General features: G+C 38.3%; 1 pseudogene; it reads right to left on the reverse strand.

Moving 5' to 3' along the window:
- The window catches only part of LOC135594802 (alpha-N-acetylglucosaminidase-like), a 30,436-nt pseudogene extending 15,881 nt beyond the window's left edge, over nt 1-14,555 (reverse strand).
- Nucleotides 14,556-21,965: the final 7,410 nt, after the last annotated feature.

The following is a 21,965-nucleotide window of genomic DNA, read 5'->3' on the forward strand; positions in this document are numbered from 1 at the left end:
TATTATGACTTACATAATTTTTTGTGAAACCATGCACAAACGACTTCGCTAGGGCAAATGAGTTGATAATGATCAATTTTTTGAATTTTCAAGAATGCGCAAACAACTGATCAAACCCCGACGTTGCACAAACTTTATGACGATCATGTTTTCGTGCGAAACTAAGCTTATACAACTTTCCGAAAGCTAATATTTAGGAAATTTTTAAAATTATAAATTTTTGAGAGGGTCCACAAAAAACAATCGAATCTCGGCTTTAGGGAACCTTTATGATCGTCATTTTTTTTTTTACCCTAAGCTTACACAACTTCCCTTGGGCAATAGTAAATATTTTAAATTTTCGAGATAGTGCCCAAAAAACCAATCGAGCCTCGACTTTACAGAAGCTTTATGACCATCAAATGTTTTTCCAGAATCCATACATATACAATTTCCCTACGCCTAAATTCCCAGAGATTGATAGTTCTCTACCAGAGAAGAGGTAAGGAGGCGACCCTTGCGATAGGAGGCGAGAAGAGACTGAGGGCAAGGGCACCTCGCGGGCATCACACACTCCCGTGCCTTTAATGGCGAGTGCGAGGGTGACTTAGGGCAGGGGCGACGGTTGCTTCTCCCTAGGGATACCTACTTGGCTTGTACAAATTTTCTTGAGATAATATGTTGGGAATGATCAACATTATGTCCAAATTTTCTTGGGCTAATATGTTAGGAATGGTCAATAAAATTTCGAGATGGTGCATAATAAACCAATTGAACCTCGACTTTACGCAATCTTTATGACCGTCAAGTTATTCTGTGAAACCATTCTCATAGGACTTCACTAGGGCAAATATTTTGGGAATGATCAATTTTTTGAATTTTTGAGATGGTCCAAAAAGAACCTATCAAACCTTGACTTTGTGCAAAATTTATGACCGCCACGGTTTTTAACGAAGCCCAACATATACGACTTCCTGAAGGTAAATTTTTTGGGAATTGTCAATATTTTAAATTTTTGAGAGAGTGCACAAAAAACCGATCGAACCTTAACTCTTTGTAAACTTGATGACCGTCACGTCTTTTGTCAAAACCTAGCTTAAACAACTTCTCTAGAGCTAATATGTTTGGAATGGTCAATATTTCGAATATTTGAGACGGTGCGCAAAAAACTGATCGAACCTCGATTTTGCGTAAATTTTATAACCGTCATATTTTTTTGAAAAACTAAGCTTAAACAACTTCCATGGAGCTAATATATTGGCAATAATCAATATTTTGAATTTTCGAGATGGTGAGTAAAAAACCAATTAAACTTCGATTTTTCGTAAAGTTTATGACTGTCACGTCTTTTTCCGAAACTATGCTTATATTGACTACCCTAGGACAAATATGTTGTAAGTGATCAATTTTTTGAATTTTTGAGATGGTATGTAAAAAATCGATCGAACCTCGACATTGCAAAAACTTTTAACTATCACTTTTTTTTTTCTAAAACTATGCTCGTACGACATCTCATGGACAAATATGTTTGGAATGATCAATTTTTTGAATTTTCGAGACGGTACGTAGAAAACCAATCCAACTTCGACTTTATGCAAAATTTATGGCTATAAGTTTGTTTCTGAAACCAAGCTTATACAACTAACTTCATTTGGGCTAATATGTTGGGAATGGTTATTATTTTGAATTTTCATGATGGTGCACAAAAACTGTTCGAAACTCAACTTTGCGCAAACTTTTTTATCGTTTCTTCTTTGCGAAAACTGGCTTATACAACTTCCACAGGTATAATATGTTGGGCATGATCAATGTTTTGAATTTTTGAGATAATGCTCAAAAAATCGACCAAACCTCGACTTTGCGTAAATATTATAATCGTTATGCGAAACCAGGTTCACACAACTTCCATAATGCTAAAATGCTGGGAATGATCAAAATTTTGAATGTTAGAGATGGTGCGCAGAAAACCGATTGAACCTAGACTTTGTGCAAATATTATGACTGACATAATTTTTTGTGAAACCATGCACAAACCACTTCACCCGGGCAAATAAGTTGATAATGATCAATTTTTTGAATTTTCAAGAATGCGCAAACAACTGATCAAACCCCGACGTTGCACAAACTTTATGACGACCATGTTTTCGTGCGAAACTAAGCTTATACAACTTTCTGAAAGCTAATATTTGGGAAATTATCAATATTGTAAATTTTTTAGAGGGTGAACAAAAAACAATCGAATCTCGGCTTTGGGGAATCTTAATGATTGTCATTTTTTTTTTTTTTGAACCTAAGCTTATATAACTTCCCTTGTGGAAAAGTGTTGGGAAAGGTAAATATTTTAAATTTTCGAGATAGTGCACAAAAAACCAATCGAGCCTCGACTTTGTAGAAGCTTTATGACCATCATATTTTTTTCCAGAATCCAAGCATATACAATTTCTCTAGGGCTAAAATCCCAATGATTGATAGTTCTATACCAGAGAAGAGGCAGGGAGGCGACCCTTGCGATAGGAGGCGAGAAGAGACTGAGGGCAAGGGCACCTCGCGGGCAACACACACTCCCGTGCCTTTAATGGCGAGTGCGAGGGTGACTTAGGGCAGGGGCGACGGTGGCTTCTCCCTAGGGCTACCTACTTGGCTTGTACAAATTTTCTTTAGCTAATATGTTGGGAATGGTCAACATTATGCCCAAATATTCTTGGGCTAATATGTTAGGAATGGTCAATAAAATTTCGAGACGGTGCATAAAAAACCAATTGAACCTCGACTTTGCGCAATCTTTATGACCATCAAGTTTTTCTGTGAAACCATTCTCATAGGACTTCACTAGGGCAAATATTTTGGGAATGATCAATTTTTTGAATTTTTGAGATGGTCCAAAAAGAACCTATCAAACCTTGACTTTGTGCAAAATTTATGACCACCAAGTTTTTTAACGAAGCCCAGCATATACGACTTCCCGAATTGCACTGTAGCGTTGCAACCTATTCGAACATGTATTTTTTTACAAGAAAAACACAAAACCAAGGCAAAACAGGCTGTCATGTCTTTGTACAAGCATGCAAAAGCGACGAACGATTCGTTGAACGAAGTTGTTGCGATTGCACGACGATCATTCGTGACACAACGGTTGAACTAACTATTGGAACTGATTTGACCCAAATGTTGATTGGTACCATTGAAATCCAACTGTTACCAACCTGCATTGATCAGTAATGGTGACCATATCAGGTGATACATGAGGCATACCATCCGGTACACCAACCTTATAGTGTACCATCCAAAAATGGTTGGTCAATGTATCAATCAACAGGCGAACCGATACATACCGCTCATCTTGTACCCTTTCAACTGGTATGTCAAACCATCTCACCAATGCTCATCTTGTACCATCCGAAAATGGTTGGTCCACGTACCAATCAGTAGTATGTACTGCTCATCTAGTACACTTTTAGGCAGTACATCAAACCATGCTCACCAATGCTTTACTATTAGGTAAAAGGATAAAGAAGGAATGGTAGAAAGAAAAAAGTTTTATAGCTTAAATCAAGATGGTATCCAAACATAAAGGCTTGTTTGGCCTTCATTTTCATATAAATGTGTAATAGTACTAGCCAAAATTCTTGAGGTTGCTTCAGCCCATCACTAGCACATAAGAGGATTTCTAAAAGCTGAATCAAATAGTGATCAAATGCAACTTTACCTGATATTTCAAATGACAAAGATTGTCCAAAGCATAAATTATTTTATTGAAAGTTATTGACACACTGACTTGTTTTCTTCATGAGCTCAGACCAAGAGGCTCTGTTGAGACATCCTAATGGTTTGTGCGTTATAGCACAATTGATAGATCTCTGATTTGACATCCTAATGGTCAGTGCGTTGTTGCACAATTGATGGATCTCTGGTTCGACTCTACATGTAAGCATCTTGAAAGTCATTTAATATAATGTAAATTTTAAATTTCTTCCTAATTTTCTTATAAAAATTAACAAAATTAAGATAAGACAAATCAATAAACTCTATATCATAAACAACTTACTTATTAAACAAATATTAGAATTTAGTCACTAACTATTCTGTTAAAATAGTCAGTAGTGGCAATATCATCATTGAACCATTGAATCATTAATATATTCGTATAATTTAAATATCCATTCACCAAGGCACATCTCAACACCATCAAGATAGTCATGATTTTATTATATCCATCATTACTAGTTATTTTCAATTTCCAATAACCAATCCTTAGTTAGTAAAAAACCAATTTAAGGATTGTTCCTATTGCATTTTGTGTTAGTCAAATAGAGAGTTTGAATTATGTCCTCGTCCCTCGTCTTATTGTTGTTCATTCCCGGGTGTCAACATTACACCATTGATGACTCCGGTAATCAACTTATGTTGCCAATCCCACTAGCATGTAAGAAGGCATAAGTAATATGAACAAGTGAAAACAATGTTATATTTGTTGTGACAATTCTCAAAATATACCTTCAAATCTATTCCCCTTATCCTTATGTAATTTTGCAATTGGTACATTCCGTAGCAAATTACTGTGCTAATTATGTTGTTTATAATACCATTTCAATCTGCAATAGACTTAGTAAAATTAACTGAGACAGGATACAATAGAATTTATGCCATACAATAGTACTTTGTTTAGTTCATATGATTGGTTTTGAACTCAAATTAAGTGTTATCCTCAAATATTTTGAGACAATAAATGAAAAAAATAATTTTTTTATTTGTTTACCTGTTTGTATAAAATTATATGGCTCAATGTCATTGGAATAAAGCACATTAACCTGTCCAATACAGGTTGGCTTTGTGAGTAAAGTTGCAGCAGGGCATGACATTAATCCCATTTATTCCATTGTTAAGAGTTATTGAACAGTCATGAGAAACAACCTCGTGTATATGAGAGAAGGGCATACACTCAGTTTCCAAACCTCAACTAATGCAGTCTGTCACATGCATCACGCGATATGTTATAAAACCTTAGCGATTTACAAGCATCAACCACAAAGTAATCTAAACATATAAACTTCACATTACAATGAAAAATAATCAAAGATGTGATGCAAACAATTTTTTCTAATAAATAGATATATAACTTTTTAGAGTCAAAATGTATCCGTTAATTGTGCAAGATTGTGATCTTAAGGACGTTACCAACCTAAAATATTATATTAAGAGAACTTACTAAGATTCAAAATGTATCTATTTATCATGCAAGATTGTGATCTTAAGGATGCCTACAAATATAGAGGATTGAGTTTAAATATTCTTCTAAAATTACCCGGAGTCATTCCAAACGAGTACATCCTAGGAAGAATTTTCTTCTGAAGAACAAGTCGATCATCAAGCCAACTTTGAGGCAGGGGTCCACCCCATCTAGTATCAAGCACAGAAAAAGAATACAAAATAAAGGAATTTAAATTAGTATGTGGTCAAGCTTATAAATTTTGCACAACATTTGATTACCAATCAAAACCATGTATATAATCCATTTCTACCATGTACTGAAACTAAAATTAAACAAAATAGTAAACTCACCCATGCAAGTTTCCCATACGTGACCATGAAAGAAATGCAGGCCCCCCGAAAAAATCATCCAGATCTCTACGGCTGATATTATACCTCTAAAAAAGAGTAGGAAGACTGTTTAAAAATTAATAATAATTCCAATAACCTGCTAGAGCAATGTGACAAATCTTGATAATCATTATGCAGACAAACAACAAAGAACTCATACAAAACTTAAGTAGGTAATATCATCTAATGGAATTCATGGTAACATAAATTGTAAATGTATCCTCTTCTGGTTAAATGATTAGAGATGATCACATGTCATCAATAACCAAGTAGCAAAATAACATAAAATAAAAAGCACATGAAGAGATTAAAGAATAAATGATATCATCCTATCCATGTCAAGCTGAATATCACAAGGAAAATTAATTGCAATGAAGTTTTTATTTTTGTTTTAAGTATTATACCATATGAAGCTTGACAAATTATAAGGGAGTTGCCTATATACCATGTAGTAAGATCACCAAGCATATAATTATTAAAACAACAAGAGGTTCACATTCAGGGATTTTCTGTTCACTATTTTGTCAAAACTGCTCCCTATGTAAACTTCTAGACTCCAATATATGGAGTTTCAGCTTCTTGCTCAGTGATCGCACAAGAAAAAAATTGCTAAATGACAATCAGTGTGATAATTACTTTTTAATGCTAACTAGCTTATTAGGTTTTAGGGAAAATCTCTTTCCTAGAAGTATTATAGGTAGAATGGGAAAACTAACTCCAGAGCAGGGTTCTCAATTTCGATATGTACTGCCCGGTACAGGCGGTATGTACCGGTCCGAGAGGATATCGGTACGCGGACCACCCTCTACCGGCAGTACCAATGTTTTGATCGGTACCGAGGCATACCGACCTGTCACGGACTTAGCTGGTTTTGCCTAAGTCGTGCGGCACCGTTGCGTGTCCGTCCGCAAAGGTCAGTCTCCCCGAAACCTCCCATGGTCCCTTAGGACCTACAAAAGAGAAAACAGGTTAGAGAAAGTGCCTCACTCGGGATCCACAAGCAAACATTTCGGAAAACGCTTCATAGCCAATGCAAATTACAAACAGACTTTACAAGCTCTAAGCGGTCCCACAATAAAGGATCCAAAATGGTCCACTACAGACCGAATATCTCTCACAAGTGTCCACATGACACAACCTTTATTTAAAAGCATAAAACGACTACCAAACCCAACTAAAATAGGGTTGTTAAGCCTTCGACTGTCCCTCTACATACTGTGCAACACATGAACAAACCAAAAGACACAGACATACATAAGCATTACGTTAAAAGCCCTGTTTACAGTTTTGTCCGTGACATTCTCCCCCACTTATTCCTTCAACGTCCTCGTCGAAGCCTTTGCCGACATTGCAACTCCATGCCTTTGCTGAGTCTTCAATCTTCTGCTCCAGCTGCAATGCGTCTCTTGGCTCACAGCTGCTCTCCGCTGCTGTTGTTGAGTAGTCGAACTTTTGATCTACCATGCTTCTTCAACTCGCCAATGACTTTGACTCTAGTGTGTGGTTGGCTGAGTTGTGTCGATCCCTGTTGGTCCCTGCGGATCCTTCATATGAAAGAAAAGACCATCCTTACTATGCTTCAGTCTCTCAAATGCCTCATGCTGGTTAAAATGGGTGGATGCTTGTTGGAGATTTAATGAGCATCGCCTCGTAAACTTTTGAAGCTTTCGGGTCCTTCCGCCACAAATTTTGTCTATCGACTCTTCTTTCACTTAGTTGTCACTTCCAAGTAGGTTCGCATCACTTCCGCTTTCGATTGGCATTCTCTTGGGAAATGAAGCAGATAATCTACTCTCAGTAGCACTGATCACCATTGGTGAGGATTTGACAAATATTGTTTTCCATTTTGTTTCTTCAAAGGGGCTTTGAACATATGCAAAGCTCCTCTGCTGGATAGCTAAGAGAATTAGGGTACTCGGTTTCGGCCATTCTCTTAAGAGTTAAGAAGGCAAAAGTTATTTGACTTCGCCCGCCTCCTCGAAGGTTGTACTCCATGCATCGAGTTGGTTACTCAATACAGTCCCCGCTGCGCCTCTCAAGGCCTAGCAACATACTGAACTGGCTGCACACTTCAGCCTCCTATAGACGTATCCTTCTCATGCTAAAGAGAAAGTTTCAATGCTCTATTGCATTGAGTTTCGGTCGCATTGGGATAGCCACGAACACTCCATCGTTCGCATACAAGCCTTTACATGAATACCGAATTCTTCGAGTTAGCAATTCCCCTCACCTCTGTGAGCTTTGCACAACTCTTTCGGTCACTGAACAACTCATTCTACCTTACATAGTCTCATCCTTTACCAAGTGCCTCGCTTGCCTTAAGCACCATCAAGTATGGTTGTCAACGTTAAGTCGTAGCTCAAACTCAACCATCCCAGCCTTTGTGCGCTACGCATTCTTCCCAACTTGCTTATCCTCGTGGTGCCTCTTGCACGAAGGGTTGGTCATTCCTCTGAATGCCAATCTCAGATACCCGCTCCTCTGAGCGACTCCTTTTCCGGACCTCTCCATGCTCGCTTTCCCCTAAACGGTCGCGCGTGCGGGCTGCCCTCAATGCAGCCCCGCTAAGTCCCCCACGTTTGCATGTCAAGTATTTCTATGAGTGCTTGTCCCGCTCTGATACCATTTGTCATTGACTTAGTTGGTTTTGCCTAAGTCGTGCGGCACCGTTGCGTGTCCATCCGCAAAGGTCAGCCTCTCCGAAACATCTCATGGTCCCTTAGGACCTACGAAAGAGAAAACGAGTTAGAGAAAGCACCTCACTCGGGATCCACAAGCAAACATTTCGAAAAACACTTCATAGCCAATACAAATTACAAACAGACTTTATAAGCTCTGAACAGTCGCACAACAAAGGATCCAAAATGGTCCACTACAAACCAAATATCTCTCACAAGTGTCCACATGACACATCCTTTATTTACAAGCCTAAAACGGCCACCAAACTCAACCAAAATGGGGTTGTTAAGCATTCGACTGTCCCTCTACATGTTGTGCAACGCATGAACAAACCAAAATACACAGACATACATAAGCATTACATTAAAAGCCATATTTACAGTTTTGTCCGTAACAGACCGGTATCGAGGCGTACTGACCAATACCGCCCTAGATTTCAACCATTGTTGAGGCATGGTAAGTGGAGGTATTTTTAAGTTTTTGGATGTACCATCTGTATACCCTGGCATACCGACGGTACATACCGATTCGTGCCGTACCGAGTGGAGCTCAATACGTCGGTACGGACCGGCATTTAAAACCTTGCTCCAGGGTATTGACATTAGATTGACAGCCAGTATCAAATACTGTCAAATCACCAAAGGAACTCCTCATTGTGAGTTGTACACCATAGTTGACCTATTGTTAGTAGAGTCTTAAATCGTCAATGGACTGATGAGAGAGCTAAAAATAATGGTATAGGGATGAGAAGCAAAATATTGTCTTGTACAAAAAAACAGCACGCAAAGTTACATCCGTAAGGAACTAACATCTCAAACTATATAAAAAGGATTGTCATCTAGTGCATACTGGATGCATATCATTCCCTAGCCAGACCTGTACCGGTCGGTACCAGTACACTGGTATGCACGAGTGAAGATGAAGGAGAAGGCGAAGGCACAGTAAAGGAAGGAAGAAAAGGAGGCAATGGAGGAAGAGGAGAATAGGTGTATGCGCTAGGTGGTGCAGAGCAACAATGTACAAGGTCATGACGTGCACGATTAGGGCAAGGGTGCAAACATATTTTTTACATTTTATATGGGCAGGTTGAACTGTCCAAAACGGGGGCAGTCCAGATACTGGTTCACACACCAGGACTGTTATGTACATACCAGTCCAGGCAAAACATCATTTGTTGCTCTATATTTGATAGAAAAAGTACATATATTGAGGTATTATACCTTGACAAACTAATAGCAAAGGACACTGATAAAAGAAAAAGAAAAGTATTGTACCTCAAAAACTTTCTGCCAAATGGCTTCTTGCCCATTGAAAGCAAGTGGTAAGTTGACCCCTTGGAGAACCATCCAATCAATTTCCTTCTCCCATCTTTCCCAACTCCACCATGCATATGAATCTTAACACAATAAAAAAACAAAGTTCACAACACAGAAGAAACAAATATAAACAGCATACAACTGGGGTGTCATCCCCTAGAATGCCACCCGAGGCAGTTCCAAGGGCTGGCATTTCACATCATAAACTATGCATCAATATCTTAGCCAATTTATCCAAACACCATAAAGGTTCTAGCAAAATCAAGGGTCGCAAGTACAAGCAACACAAACTCACACTAGAATGTTACCATCATGGACAAATATTAGCACAAGGGCATGCCAACATTATGTAAAACGAGTACAAGGGCAGCGCAAAGTAGTAAAAAGCTCACGCAATGTGTCAGTTAAAATGCACTCAATGCACCAAGGAAATGCTGGAGAAGTGAAAGCATTTACAAAATATAACCATAAACTAATTGAACTTGTTGTTATATGACAGAATTCAGTGTTTAAAGTAAATTGAACCATTTGCATTAAAAAAAGTTAACTGACAATTTAAATGGATTGACAACACTGATCTAACAACGTGTTGATGGCCGAACAGTTATGGATAGTTATCTGTTGATGACCGACAACTTGGTAGCTAGTTGCTGGAGGGGTCAATAACCAGGTAGTCAACAGTCAAGAGGTCACCAGGAATGGAACTAAATGGCAACAAACATATGTCATGGTAACTGACTATATATTTTAGATGAGTTTAAGCATACAACAGATGATGACTCTCCATGGTCCAAAGACACTGAAATGACTATAAATCAAATGGCTCAAACTTGCCATTCTTGGAAAATGTCACTTCCTGCTGCCCAACTAATAGTGGAGAGAAATCTATTCATGAAATTAATGATTTATTAAGCATATCCTCATTTCTTTTGCGAAACAATTTTTTACTAGATGCATAATGAAGAAACATTCTAGATAATGTAATCACTAAAAATAGCTAATTGACCTAGATGGACTTAAGGACTATGACATTCTAACAGATTGACTATCTCTTAGCACATGTTTCAGTACGTTTAACTTTTATGATTGTAAAATGTTAGAACTTGGAGGCAACCACCATGATTGTACATGTAACATCTGCACCTATGTAGCTGCTGAATCCACATACAGTACAAACATTTTCTGGCCCAACCAAATTTCAGTTAGAAACATATAGAAAGCACAAATATCCTGAGGCCAGATTATAACAAATTATGGAGTCTGATATGCTTTTAGATGGTGACAAGCAACCATGTATAAAGCAGAAAGTGGAGCAAATTAGCACTCAGTTCAGCAAATTTAATCCAAAAAAATCAAACAAAAAAATCTATTTCATTTTTAAATGTGAACCTCCATTATATGCTCTGAAGTGAATGATATAAAGATGGAACTTCATGGAGGTTATAATCACGTTAATTTTACCTCTTTGTTCCAGCTTTCGTATTTTATTTTAACTAATAGCTATGTTGTTCAAATAACAATCAGGCAGCTGTGCCATTGCTGCACTGTAGTTTGAGTTGGTGTCTAAGCAATGTTAAGAACCATTTTCTTAATTATTATCATAGTAAAAACAGTGAAACTATCCATTTATTTCTCTTCTTTTGAGGATAAATAATGTACCGAAGTACATAAGATGCTCAAATAATTTGTAGTAGTATTCACTAAAATTTACAAAACTAAAAGAAAAAATGTCCACATGCCCAAAGTTGGTTTCTTGGATTTTCAGACTAATTAAACTCGTTTCAACTTTATGTGTAGCTTTTAAGTAATATAAAAACTAGAAAGTGAATTTCAAATAATAGCTATCAAGATGAAAATAGATACTTCTGTCTCACATTAATGGACTTCTAGACCAAACTAAGGGGGCTATTGAGCGCCAAATCAACTTAAAAAACAAATAATAAAGTAACTTACAACTGGATGTAACAGCATTCTGGTAGTAACTCAACGGAACAGGTCTTTGTACCAAAATACCAGCCGAAGGAACATGCGGAAGCGAGCCCACTTTTGGTAGAGATGACAACTGTAGACCACCGGTCTTTTCCCAAGATGTGTATCAGACACCAGTGTTTTAAGCAGTGTCTGCCGTACCGAATCGTACCGCCCGGTACGGGCAGTACGTACCGGTCCGACAGGCCAGCGGTACGTGAACCGCCTGGTACCGGTCCGACTGTAGCAGCACAGTGCACCGTTGCAGTGCACCGTTGCAGTGCTACAGTGCTCGGTACACCGTACCGTACCGGTACCGAGCCCAGGTCGAAATACCGGTACGGTACGGTATTGCGAACCTTTGTTTTAAGTACCAATGGAGACCAGCAGAAAGTTCAACACCACTTGTCCCTTGGATTCTGTTAAAACATTGAGAGAGTATTTCAACTAGGAGGCACAATTACAGGATAAGCATCTGAAGTATTTTTTAAATACTTTCATATTTCACTAACAAAAAAAAAATGAAAAACCATATACAAAAACTTATAGTAGCATAATTCTGTACCAAAATTCCGATATCCATAAATCTTGATGGAAAGGAGTTCCATAAATTAGAAACAAATTTATTGGCCAAGACATCCAGATGTTGTCCCACACAATATCTTGATGGACACAGTCTAACAAACAGAACCATTAGAAGGAAGAAAGAAAGCCAACTAGATGGATTTTCAGCATCGACCAAGGAAAGCAGTAAGTAAAACCAATCAGATATAGAAGAATCAAGCTCCCTTTCATCTTTACCCAATGAATAAAAAATGTCAACAAAGTGCAAAAGAATACCTCTGCATACTGTATCCAACACAACAAATGACAGAACATACAGAAAACACAACCAAGCTACATTTAAGTAATTTGACTCCCAACTTATTCACCCTGGTTGATGACTTGGTGCCAAATTAGCATTCAACAAGAATAAGAAGGTCACCCTCCCACATCTTATGAGGAAAAACAAAATAATAATGTAGTAAAAATTAGCATCCATCAAAAATAAGGAGGTTGCCATCATACATCTTATGAGGAAGACCAAAACAATAATGTAGTAACCAATTAACAATATTACCAATCTAGCCTTGTTTTACTAATCTTATACTTTAGCAATTTCATTGAGGACCATATTCTTCATGGATTTTTCTATATTTTGTCAGTGAAGTTCAATCTGATAAAAGAACAAAGCAAATAAGCATTTTAATCTTCAATTTACAAAATCACCAACCTATACCATCAATGAACAAAAGAATGAATCAATATAAATATGAAAAACAATTAATGGTACTTACAGTATTTCCGGGAATCCTTTTGTACTTAATGATGGATGGTTGCTAATAATGAAGCATGCTACTCCACCACATGTTTCCTTAAAAATAAGTCCAGTGAAGTGTTATCCATTTAGCAGAGAATACAGTGATGAAAAAATTGAACATTTAAATGATCTGGATGTTGACAATTACTACAATCATATAGATACAAAAGATATCTTGATTAATATAAAACTTTCAAAGAGGATTGACACAATACTCCAATCAACAAATAGACGCAACTAAACGATCTAAAATTTCAAGTATTCATCTGCCACGTATCTCTATTGGATATCATATTCGCCTTCATCTAGCAAAAGTTTTTATACTTGTTTGAACCTATTACTGAATAGAATATATTAAACATGAATTAACTACTTGAACTTGTTACACATGTTAAGTTCCCTTACCCATGTCCCAATTATCTTTCTAAAGATAAATGAGTTTGCAGAACACTTAAAAGGCATAATCATTGAGTATTAGCAAGATTCAATTGTCCATGACACATCAGAAAATGTTAGATCTTTTAATATAGTCTAATCACGAAGGAGTTAGTAAAATACACTAATGAAGAGTGCAGATCCAATTTAATTATCAGCCAAAAGCCAGTCCTTTGTATCTTGCTGAAAAACCTCCTATAAATCAATTCCCTTATGGATATTGAACAATTGTCTTTTTTGCTTTTCCCCACAAAATATTTACTAACTTGTAGACTCCTTTAATTAAGTTAACAGTAGCACTTTAACATCAACAAGATTGTTTTTCGATATGACCATTTGCTACTAATTTTCCATTTCTTCCAATTGCATCAACGAGGTCATGGTAGCTACATCCACTTGAAATAACAAAGTTCCTCATCAATTACTAAAAGAATATTTGAGGACCTAAGCACCAAAATAACCCAACCATATACAACAGTTACTTAAATCTCTATCCTTCTAATTTTTGTCTTTATGACCTTGATGCTAGAGTCGATTTAACCTTCGAACTGAGTCCTGAATTTTTCACGTTATCTGCACACTATCTGTCCTAGATTTTGCATTCTCAGATGTTTCGATGAGACAATGGCTTGTTTTGTTCTTCATGCATCTATACCATTTGCTGCTTCATTGATCAGTCTATCTTGTCGCTAGTCCAAATTTTCAATTTAACACAATATAGTGTTGGTTGATTTTAGATGTATTACTTAGTTCATCATAAGAACGACTCTGCACTTACCAAAACTGGTTCCTGAGAGTTCTTGGAAACAATCCAGCAGCTTCAGTTATGTTCTTTGCAATTATTTTCTGTTAATTGCAATTAGTTCTTGGAAAATGTTAATGCATCCTAATGTTAATCACGAAAACTAAAATGATCAACAGTCATCAGGTTCTAAACTGATGCATAGAATTTTCCTTGTAGACACAAACAATTGTGCTACATGACCTACATCATTCTTGCTTCCACGTAATCTAACTATCAACTGAATCCACTGTAATATTCAGAAGTGTCACTGTTAGATACTATGTAGCCACTAGTTACTATTCTTACACAGGAGATCAACCGTTGATACAAATTCCTGCCTGTAATCCACCCTTAACAAGAAGTGGCAAATATAGGTGGGATGTGGAGGACTCGATATAGGTGGGATGACTCCAGCGGAGAAGAGCCGGCCGCCCATGTGAGGAGGAAAACGAGAAAGAGAAGAGAGAGGAAGAGAGCGAAGAGGGGACGGACTAGGGGTAGCGGGCGAGGAGAAGCCATGGGAATGGCCGGCCGGTCGGAGCATTTTTAAGTGGGTGAGTGGGGAAGGGGTGTGTCACCTGTGTCCGGTCCCATTCACCACGCACGAAAGAATGCGCTACCAGAAAGGTCCTCATAACTCTCTTTGTTGGACCCACACAAAACAACCAATCGGAAGGTGTCTTTCGGTATCCCGGCTCACACTGGATACGGATGTAGGATGACGCGGTGCTTCCATAAGCCAGGAGAAGAGAACGGCGCAGGCCAGCAAGGGTTTTCGGGATTTTTGTATCATCCTCTACATTTAAGTATAATTTAATATCCATAATTCTTATTTATTCTTGTTAACCTAAATATCAGAAAATGAGATTTGATATATCAAGACTTTATCCAATCTATATGATCTATCAAGATTTTATCCAATCTAATCAATACATTTCAAAAATTACACTAATATCCATCCTGTTAGCCCAAATTATTTCGTATATTCGATGAAACCCTAAAATTATAGAATTCACTCATCCACCTGTTCGGAGGGATGGTAAACATATATATTAAATTAAAATTTTATAAGAGCAAATATTTCATTATAAAACTTTGAATATGTATAATGGATTTGTCAGAATACTATTGATATCAAGTTTTTTACCCTTAATTGATGGTAGCAAGTTAATTTTTACAATAGAATAATTTGATATTCGAGTATAATTAAATTATTACATTATCATGATATTGACAACAAGGATTATAAAAGAGACAACATTGCACATATTAGGATAAAACTCTTGATGATAATGAATACCTATATGCATGGCATGTAAACACATTCAAAGGAGATGAGGTATTAAAATTCTGACATGCCTCGTGTGACTTAAGGAAGCTCAGGATGTTTGCGATGCTTAACAACAGTCATGACGAGTCCATTAAGTCCTCACGAAGATAATGTAAACAATTTCTTGTTGCAAATTTTTTTTTTTGAAAAAGTAAATATTTATTTATTAATTAAACTAATTACATCATAAACAAGGGAGAATAAAAATCTGACTTCTAAAAGAAAAAATTTCTGATGAACTCTCCGGAGGCCAATTAGCGGTTGGGAACAAGTGTTAAAGGGTTCTACTTATATAAGAAAATATATTGATAATGATTTCATGTACAATAGGTACCCTAGCGCATATAATTTATCATATAATTGTTAGGAAAGGGGTCGGCATTAAGAGGAGGGGTGAATTAGTGTAGCGGTAAAAATTACATCTTCAAAAACTTCATTGCGATAAAACCGATTTCATAAAGATGTTAACTTGAAATTATACGGAAACGTAGTGAAGGAGGAATTCAGTTTGCAGTAAGGTAAATAGCAAGAAGTAAACGCAAACCAGATTTTAGAGTGGTTCGGTCGTTGTGACCTACATCCACTTCGTCGATTCCTCTTCCGTCGAGGCCATCGGCATCTACTATCGATCTTCCTTTAATAGGCGAAGATCAACCTCCTTCTTACACCCCTCTTCTCCTTTTCACAGGTTTAGAAGATATCCTTTACAAGTACTTATTCCTCTCTCAAACTTTTCTAACACTCAGAACTTGAGGAGGATTCTCACAAGAGATTTCTATAATGTTTTTCCCTTTTTGAACTCTTTGTGCTTGTGTGGGTTAACCAGGGATAAGAGGGATATTTATAGGCTTCAAGTTGATTCAAACTTGAAGCCTAAAAACATCTCATCCCGGGTTTCCCGAGCATGGGCGGTACCACCGCCTGCGTTGGGCAATACCACCGCTAGTGTCAATCTGACACTGACACTACACTAGGCGGTACCACCACCTGGGATGCTGTGTTGGGCAGTACCACAACCCAGATAGGCGGTACCACCACTTGGCCACCTGTCAGGGGCGGTACAACCGCCCAGACTAGCGATACCACCGCCTGACACAATCTCGAAGACTGAGCCACGATGGTGTCACCTCTTGGGACATTGTTTGGGCCTCTCATTGGGCCCAACACAGTCCTTACATGGGCCTAGTTGACCCCTAATTGGGTTGGCCCAAATCCAAACCCAATTACGTGCTAACTACGATTCCTAAGACATTTGCTAAGCTAATCAAGTCCCTATATCTTGGTTTCTTCCGGTGAGCTTCCGACGATCTTCCGGTGAACTCTCGACGATCTCTCGGCATTGTTCTGACGGACTTCCGACAAGCTCCTGGACTTCATGATGATCTTCTTAGCGAGTTCCGACGAGTTTCTCTAGCAAGCTCCGAGAGTTCTCAGCGGAGCTGGTTCCACTAGAACTTTCGACGAACGTCCGGAATTCCGACAAACGTCCGGACTTCCGACGAACTCTCAAACTCCTAACGAAATCGCGTCCTTGACTCTGGGACTTCATTTTGCTTCATACCTTGCTATCGTAGTTAATCTTGCATATGTAAAAATATACTTCGATCTAGACAATTAATACTAAGCATTAATCATGTTGTTCGGCATGTCATTGGTCCCCTAACGCATCGTCCTCTCTTGCGGCCTCTTGCCCAATCGACCAGTTGACTCGCAACTCTAATATCCTTGGCGTAATATCTGCTCTTCTTGGCCCGATGCCCGAATCCATGGCCCGAAGCCTTCTATCGATATGTCGACCGATCCTCTGACTCGATGTCTAATCTTCTGACATGTTTTCCCCAGACACAACATGATTCTTCCTACTTTAATTGTCTCATCCTAATCGAAGCATCCTGCGTCACTCAAAACGTAGATTAAAACATAAACACTTATCAATTGGTTTCATCATCAAAATCTAAGATTCAATAATAATCTCTTTTAGTTGCTTTTAATTATGATATTTTTTTATTTTATATTATATAATAAATAGATTGTGATGTCTATGAATGAGAATTAGATTATGATGAGATACCAATTCACCTTTAAATATAAATTCTAAATATTTATGGTCATAGGTTACTTCAAAAGAACATCTAATGAGATAGATCGATATACTATATACTCATCCATATGATGGAAGCTATTGGTCTTATAGTTGTTTAACTACGGATATAGTGTAGGTGCTGAGTTCATTGAATAATTCGCTTACAGAATACTAGATGGTTAATGATACATTATTGTCAGACAATGATTATGTAGTCTCAATTATGTATATAATCCTTAGACTTGAGGTATCAATGATGCCTTGTTTAAGTACTTCATTCTTTGATACCAGACTTATAGGTTTAGAAGTTTCGGATATAGTACAAAAGATTATTGGGAATAGCAACCAACTTTAAAAGGCAATTAGGTATTAATAAAGGATCATCCACTCTCGGTATCATGAGAGGAATATCTCCTATATTTTCACTTAAGCAAATCCCTAGCTAGGGCCACTCGAATTGAGAGAGAATGAGTTCTCTAGGAGAATTCGATAAGAGACTTGGATAGATCCCGTATGGGCTTGACAACACCATGCCCAGTATACAATCTATAGGATATTAGATGGATGAGAGACTTTAAATACATGGTAACTAAGGATAGATAGGTCCAATGGATTAGATCCTCCTGTATTGCCTATAGATTATGGCATAGTGGCTTAGTACATCCATAGTCTATGAGTTAAGTGAATTATTATGGAGATAATAATTCACTAAGTCAGAAGAAGTTCTGAGTCAAAAGGGGTTCTGACGGGTGCAACTTATGGCCAACTCAGTATTAGGCCTGGAGGATCACACACATATGGTGGATGACTCGACGAATAGGGGATTAGATATGGGATATCCAATAAGCCTCTTTTACTCTTATTTTAATGGATTCATTATGTGAGACCTAATAGAGCATGGAGCTTAAAGGGGTTATTGGATGAGGATTCAATACCCATTAAGCTAGTAGTTATTGGATAGGGATCCAATACCCATTAAGAAGGATCCATTAGGGTTTTCATGAAGGAGCTCTCTATAAATAGAACTGGTGCTCAAAGGATCATAGGCTAGACCCCTAAAGTCGTCGGCCTCCTCGTCTCTTCCTCCCATCTCTCCCATGCTGTGAGCACCCTATTAGGATCAGATCAAAAGCGCACTAAGAGAAAGGGGGGGGGGGGGGGGAGTTGGGGGGAGGGTTGGGGGGGTGGGGGAGGGTAAATTAGTGCAGTGGTAAAATATCGTCTCGATTAAAACTTTCGTACGATAAAAAATTATTTCCGACGAAAGACCAATTCGAAAACTTAACTTGAAAATCGAACTCGGAAGATAACTTGAAATCTCGTTCTCGTTCGAATATAAAGTGAAAGTAGTAGGCAAGTAATGATTCAGTTTGCAGTATGTAAATAACAGGAAGTAAATGCAAACTAGAGAGCATGACAATTTTAAAGTGGTTCGACATCCACTAGGGGCCTTCCTTCAATAGGCGAAGGCCAACCACCCTTTTATAGCTTTTCTCCTTTTTACGGGCTTAGGAGACAACCCTTACAAGTTTCACTCCTCTCTTGAATGATCTCAATACTTAGAAGAAAGAAGGAGTAGAACTCTAGCTTTTACAACACTTTTAAGCCCTCAGATACTCAAGATTAAAGCAAGATTTCGGTGCCCTTTCATGCAGGAAAGGGTGGGGGTTTATATACGCCCCAATGAGTTTGAAAATGGAGCTTAAAAATATCCATTCTCAGATTTTCGGGGTCCTGGCAGTACCACCACCATTACTGGGTGGTACTATTGTCTATCATCTGTCATTGAGTGGTACCACCGCTCAGTCTGGGCGGTACTACCGCCTGACAGCGCTCGAAGACCGAGCTCAGGCTGTACCATCGCTGGCAGTAATAACTATCGGTGGTACCATCGCCTGATAGGGGTGATACTACCACCCAGAACCCTTAGGAGATCGAGTCTCCTAGGTGGTGCCACCGCCGACCAGGAATTCTGGGTCCGAATGGGCTATTCCATTCGGCCCAAATTGGGTCTGTTAAGGGCCCAGTTGGCCCCTAATTGAGTTAGTGGGATCACCTCCCAATCCTAACTTAATCTACATACTAACTACGATAATTAAGACATCATTACTGTAATTTGTGTTCTGGTGCGTCAATCGCTTCTTCCGGTGAGCTTCCGGCGAACATCCGACGACCCCTCTGCGATGCTCTAGCAGACTCCCGGTAGGCTCTTGGACTTTGCGACGATCTCCTCGGCAAGTTTTGACGAGCTTCTATGGCAAGCTCCTAGACTTCTCAGATGGTTCCCGTAGAACTTTCGACGAACGTCCAGACTTTCGTCGAACTCTCGAACTCCCAACATGATCTTGGTCTTGACTCCGACTCAACACCTACTGCATGTCTTACTGCCATCATAGTTAATCCTGCACACTTATCTCAACATATAGATTAGACAAACAAATGACAATTGATTTCATCATCAAAATCTAAGATTCAACAATCTCCCCCTTTTTGATTTAACTCCTACTATCTATATCTATATGTCATACTTGAGATAAGTCATTCTTGAATTCAAAGCCTTTGAATTCAAGAGACATATTGATAAGTTAATTTCATTTAAACTTATCAATACCCCCATCATGATTCCTATCATGATGTAGCAATTCTGAAAATGATGTCGAGGCATGACATCCATTTTCAAGTCTTATATTTCAAATGTGAAGGATAGCAATCATAGCAATTTATCATATGGTAAGATATCAATTTGTAAAATTACAAATTAAGCTCTAGATATCTTATCATTAATGCAAACATTTCAAGTGTTTAGCGATTCATTCTATCATCAATGTCGGTTTCGGAATTAGTGTAGTGGATAAAAATGTCGGTTTCGGAAAATCTTTTCGTACGTTGAAAACTAAACTCAGAAATGCTTAACTTTGAAGGTGAAGTAAGATCGTAAAGATAGCTTAAAGGCAGTAAATAATTATAGAGGTTTGCAGTAAAGAATAATGCTCAAAGTAAATGCAAATCGAGATTTTAGAGTGGTTCGGTCAATCATGACCTACATCCACTTTCGGCTTCCTCCTCCGACGAAGTCATCGGCGTCCACTAAAGGCCTTCCTTCAATAGGCGAAGGCCAACCACCCTTTTACAGCTTTTCTCTTTTTGATGGGCTTAGGAGACAACCCTTACAAATTTCACTCCTCTTTTGAATGATCTTAACACTTAGAAGAAAGAAGTAGGAGAACTCTGGCTTTTACAATATTTTTAAGCCCTCAAATACTCAAGATTAAAGAAAGATTTCGGTGCCCTTTCATGCAGAAAAGGATGGGGTTTATATAGGCCCCAATGAGTTTAAAAATGGAGCTTAAAAGTGTCCATTCTCGGATTTCTTGGGTCCTGGCGGTACCACCACCATAATTGGGGAATACTACTGCCTGTCATCTATCACTGAGCAGTACCACTGCTCAGTCTAGGTGGTACTACCGCCTGACAACGCTCAAAGACCGAGTTCAAGCGGTACCATCGTTTGACAGGGGCGGTACCACCGCTGGCAGTAATAACTGTCGGCGATACCACCGCCTGACAGGGGCGGTACTACCGCCCAGAACTCATGGGAGACCGAGTCTCCTTGGTGGTACCGTTGTCATTAGGAGAGAACCCATAGTGAGGAAGAGGTGCATTTCCATTGTCGTCCACTATATGGATCACCGTTAGAGACAAGTTCGATAGAACTTCTTTATTCGTTGGATCAGGATCTGTATTTTAGGGGATATACGAGCTCCCTTAGGTGAGAACATCTCACCCTCTTAGTGTGGTTTTGTAATTTCAAGTTTTATACTCACAGTCATCACTCGACGATCTAATGCTCCTTGTTGGGGAAATAGTTTTATTTTATTTTTTTTCACTACGCATGTGATACACCTTTGATGGTTTCCCAACAATGGTATCAAATAGTCTACATGATGATCATTTTTTAATTGTATGCTATGTATGATCGATTTTTGTTATGATCGTAATGGCACTAAGAAGAGGGGGGGGGGGGGGGGGGGGGGGGTGGTGGAGGGGTGAATTACTACTATAAAAAGTTTAAATTGATTTCAAAAAGTTTAATCGATAAATCCATATTGGAAATGTGATTAGCAAAAAGAGCAAGTAAGGGTTGCGAGTAAGTAAATCAGTATGCAGTAATGAATTAATACAAGAGAAGGAATGTAAACAGATTTATAGTGGTTCGGTCATCCCGACCTATGTCCACTCTCAATTCCTCTTTTCTTAAGGTCATCGGCTTTCACTATTGATCTTCTTCCAATGGGTGAAGATCAACTATCCTTATTATAACACTTCTCCTTTTAACAAGCTCAGGAGAGCACCTCCACACTCATTCTTTTATAAGAGACCTCACACCTCATACATTTGAGAATCACTTTTAAACTCAAGGAGGAGGAAGAGAC

Source organism: Musa acuminata, chromosome BXJ1-2 (genome assembly GCF_036884655.1).
Source record: "Musa acuminata AAA Group cultivar baxijiao chromosome BXJ1-2, Cavendish_Baxijiao_AAA, whole genome shotgun sequence".
NCBI lineage: Eukaryota > Viridiplantae > Streptophyta > Magnoliopsida > Zingiberales > Musaceae > Musa > Musa acuminata.